The sequence below is a fragment of the Opisthorchis viverrini genome (assembly GCF_000715545.1).
Source record: "Opisthorchis viverrini unplaced genomic scaffold opera_v5_372, whole genome shotgun sequence".
In the NCBI taxonomy this organism is placed as follows: domain Eukaryota; kingdom Metazoa; phylum Platyhelminthes; class Trematoda; order Opisthorchiida; family Opisthorchiidae; genus Opisthorchis; species Opisthorchis viverrini.
In genome coordinates, this window is record NW_008752030.1 from 68,400 (window position 1) to 73,321 (window position 4,922).

A 4,922-nucleotide genomic window follows, 5' to 3' on the forward strand; every position below is an offset into this window, starting at 1 on the left:
CCTAATGAAAGCGGCCTCTTGAGAATGAGAACGGGATTCACTACACATTAAGTATGTATCGGTGTAACTAACAAACAGAAACGTATACTTCGCCAGGCGTTGGCTTGACAGATGGACATCACGTGTGAATATGGACGACCGTCTTTGCCCATTGGGCTGGTCTGTCAGGTAATGTTGAGGGCTGAAATGATTGAGGCCTAATATGCATCGGCCCGTATATATCTGACATGGTATTTACTATATGCAGCAAGGGTTAACTACAACGCGTGAGAGTATGTGTAGGGCCCCTGCATTAGGTTACTGTGCTTAACGGACCCCTCATTGTCATTGTCGCACATAGACACGGGCCGAGCATTAATGATAAGTAGCCAAGGTAGACGACAGCGCGTATTGTTAGCGTGGGATCCCCAAATATTTGGCCCTATTTTCAGTCAATGTTGTTGGGCTTCATAACCACTTCCAACAAGGATAGCAAGAGTTTCCAATGGGGAACACATTGTTGTGTTGTTAATTAGCATGCAGTTCTTTCATAATGCTGCACGATCGGCTGATTAGTTGTGCATACCAGAGAATGGGGACCGCCCAGCCATCATCAATACTGCTTATTGCACCAGAATCGCCTTCATAATTGTGCTGAACGGGAGGCGGTCTTCCTAAAAAAACCGTGTTTTTCTGAAGTTCGCTGAACTAATTCATCTGATTTGTTACATTTGAAATGTAACTCTTATTCTGTGCAGCTCAGTATTCGCACAATGGGACTGATTTTCCGAAAGCTACGGCATTTTCAGGCTTGCCACTTCATAGTGTAGAATGTCCATGTATAATATATGTGCTTCTGCATTAGTGGAAATCATCAATTACGGCGCTTTGTTGAAGTGAGCGAATCCCTAAGGTGAATAAACACCACCGTCCGTGAATGCCTTGCCTGATGTAATAAAAAATCACGAAATATGGAAAACGTTGACTCGCATACAGTGGACGAAACTTTCAGATATTTTTCCGCCTGTAACAATTCTCTGAACATTCTAGAATCTACATGGCCTTTGGAGATGCAAAATATGCGTCCATAATGCACGTTGCCACTTGAGATTCCGTAGCCCACGTTAATTATTTGCTGAAAGTCTTGCACGTTTGCTGGCGAAAAGCAGGAATTTCTATTGTAGGCTGCGAATTATGCCTAGAAGTCCCCAAGGCTTGTTGATTAGCAACATGGAACCCACGTCGATCAGCGGACAGCTGAATGAACCTAGCTGATGTACACACGTCTGTCGCAGTGGTACGATGTGTGCATCTCATATTCCCACACGAGACACTCGGCGCACCGAAAAACCTTTTGAATTACATGCCACAACGTGTCGGAGTGGTGCACCCGGTCCTTAAGATGGCCGTTCACATTCTCTACGCGGTTGTTGGTCACATTACCGAAATGAACCATTTCGGACTGTACGGGTTTGGCCCACTTTCAGGTGATGAATGGCCAGCAGGCCGTAAGATAGGGAACAAATCGAGGATCGGTGTGGCGCAGAAACGGAAGGTCTCGCCGGAATCTGTGTTCGTAAATCGATGAACAAAATACCCACTGTTCAGCACTGTCCAGGCGAGTCATGTGCTGAAATATGCGCCGGCTGTTCGCAGAATGTGTCCATGATCAAAAATACACTGATATTAGGTGATACATACGTGCTTCCTGGTGGCTTTTCAGGCATGAAAATAGCAGAGCATCATGTCGCAGCCGAATATGACTCTTGCTGCATGCATAAGCACTTCCAACTTATCCATAGCAAAATTCTTAACCCGATAAGTTTTGCCCATCATTTCCTTGAATAAGTCGAACAATCTACGCATTGGAGCAAACTGTTCGCCCTCTACGAATGCATAGAAAACCGGACCCCCGGTTTCCATCCTGTCCGCCATCATGAAGGCGGGAAGCTTATATCTACATCAGAATATTAGATGTTTTTTAATCTTACCCAAGGCGGTTTGTTGCATGCGTTCCGTCTACATTCACTACATCTGCAGAGAGTCGGAACGACGCTATCTGCTGCCATTAGGAGAAGCATATGTGGCCATAGCGACCCTACATAAGCACGCGTCCAGGCTCTCGAAGTTTTGCCAAGACCGGAGACATATCACCCGCAACACTGAAACCCTACCTACTCAAAATAGCCGGTCGACACTTCCTGCGGTATTTGTGTATATCCTGAGTGGTAAGAATCATGCCGAATTCATCCTCCACAAATCGCCGCAGTTCACATGACGGCTTTCCGTATCCCAGGAGAGCCTTTCAGGTGCCCAACTCGTCTTCGGTTAACAGTCGATCAATTGGAAGCCGGTCGTACAGAAACTTTGACAACTAGTGGTCGTGTTCAAGAAAACAGGAGGTGACCGGCGGTTGGTTCCTTTGCCTCCGTAGACAAAACCACAGTGGAGGGCTGGTGCATTGAGTACTTTTTATTGGAAAATACGCTCGGCTTACTAGCTTCTTCTAATTCTCCGGCTTTCCGTTGTTCTTGGAGGTCGCCTGCTGCGTTTGTAGTACACTCATTGGTAACGCAACACAGCGTTTGTGCTTCGATTACTGGATGAAGGCATAAATAACACAAAGTTATCCTTCGTGCGTTGATTTAGGGCCTTCTCAAATGCCGTAAAAAGTTAAAGCAACACAGCCACAAATCTCTCAAAAAACGCTTGTGAAGCCTCTCCCAAGGCCATAGCACACCAAGTTCGAAGTCGAATTTGCGCCAAACATTTCGAAAGTATATTAATTAGAACAAATCGCAAAAAAGCGATGGCGCATATGGGTGATTTTTGGACTGAGCACATATGCAAAGCAGTGCGACATTTTGATATAAAAGTTTTTATCTCACCCACAAGCGTTTTGCAGAGGAACGCATTCTGTGGATGTTATGTCACCTATAGTAATCATCTAGTGGTGCTGCAGTATGCTAAAGCTTGATTTCGTGCCCAATCTCGTAAGCCTTTCAGGAATGCGAATCGGTAGCGGTTGATGACTGTGACCTTTCGCTCACTTCAGTAAATTGCTATGAGTTAGGGCATGCTTGTAGCGGACACGGACCTAAGTATGCGTGTTCAATAAAATATACAGTCAAAATATCAGATTAGAAATAACAAATGGCAATAAGAAATGGACAAGTGAATGGAACGGACTCACTAAATTGAAGGGTCCAATAATCCCACTACACGAAATGTTGTGCAGTAATCCTATTCTGCGGCGAAGAATATATCCAGAGTAAGAAGGATATTCTCCACTGATAGTTCGAGTGTTAGAAGTAAATTCCACGGTAGGAAGTTATCACAGCTGAAAATTGTCACAAGGAGTTATTGTGACGTTCAACAGTTCACACGCAAACACAATAATCCAATCCCACGACTTCAGCAAACAGCAATCAGTCCAATCGGATGCAATTTCACTGACTCGGCAAAATGCAGGAAGTCGCAGCAAGAAAATGTGTATTTCCACCATTTTCGATTTTAATGTAATTATTGGTACAATAAAACAAAATGTCATGATACGTATACAGTGTTTACAAATTGCAATTCAAGTTTATATGGAGAGAGTAGAAAATGGGGAAAATGTAATATTGACTCGCAAAACACCACATGCTTCTAGTGAGCGGCCCAGACGGCTTACAAGCGAAATAGTGCTTGAACTGTGCGCGCTCTGGTAGGTGCATTTGCCGGCAATATTTCGTCATTTGTTGGTCGCCATTTGACTAATCAATATGATTATCCAGCTTCATGCGGAAGTTTTACTTTTTCAGATCTAGTTTGTTTGTGTTTGCTGTTTTGTGAGCAGTATTCACCTTAGAGTGAACATCCTTAATTTTCAGTCTGGTCAGTGCGTCGAAGGGTTCGCCGGTGTAGGACGTCAGGGCCGTTCGTTTTTTTCAGGCATCAGGAGATCGGGTTTCAATTAACACGATACGAATAGCGTGAGTGCGCTTTCGAAGCCGAGCGAACTGGTAACCGCGCTAAAAACGAATTTCAAGGTTGGTGGTTTTCGTCAATTTCTTCTATTCTCCCGTTGTTTTCATTCGTCCTTATGATTTCGACTAGGACCTAACCTATCTTCAGGGTTGAAATTACAAGTGCATCCATTTGCTCAGTTTCGTACTGGCATTTTGTTTGTAATTTGAGTTCACTGAATAAGGCGGCATCGTGGATGATGCAGAATCAGAATCATATATTTGAAGCAAAAGAAAAATTCTGTGTACACTCCATCGAGAAAAAAATGCGAATATCACTCCATGTACGCCCTTGGTCCGCTAGTGGAATAGCTAACTTTCGGGACCAGAGCGGAAGAGATATCTTCACAGAAGGATAGATCACATTAATGTTCATCCGAATTTCGTTTGAAAATTTGAACTGTTTCTGACTGAATGTACGCCCTCCGCTAGTGGAATAGCTAACTTTCGGGACCAGAGCGGAAGAGATATCTTCACAGAAGGATAGATCACATTAATGTTCATTCATCTTTCGTTTGAAAATTTGAACTGTTTCTGACTGAACGGCATTTGCCGGTAAACGATTCCAAAATGACAACGCGGCGATAGAAAATGTACCCATGAGGCACATTGTCCATGCGTGTGACAGTAAGTTTAAATCGATGTCCTTGGGTGATGTTGGTTGTTGGAATATCAAACAAGAACATCAACTGCGGAAAATGTTTTAGGCACAAAACACGGAAAACATAGATAAGATCAATCCAGAGACGTCTGTATTCAAGTGTGAACAGTTTCTGTTTGCTGCATCTCTCAGAATAAAAAAGACTCCGTAGACTAGGAACCATCTTTGTAACGAGGTGTTGGACACGTTCGAGCTTTCGGGCTTCGGCTTTCGTAAGTCGGGAGAAAGCTGGTGCACCGTATTCCAATATAGGCCGGATCATGGTGGGATACAGT

The 4,922-nt window shown here is 43.9% G+C and overlaps 1 protein-coding gene across 1 annotated transcript in view; it reads left to right on the top strand.

The window, feature by feature from the left end:
• Positions 1-3,874: 3,874 nt before the first annotated feature.
• T265_10481 (hypothetical protein) overlaps positions 3,875-4,922 on the top strand; it is a gene marked incomplete at both ends in the record, with an annotated part of 26,640 nt that continues 25,592 nt past the window's right edge. The window contains one exon of the mRNA XM_009176863.1: positions 3,875-4,010. The remainder of the gene's footprint in view (positions 4,011-4,922) is intronic.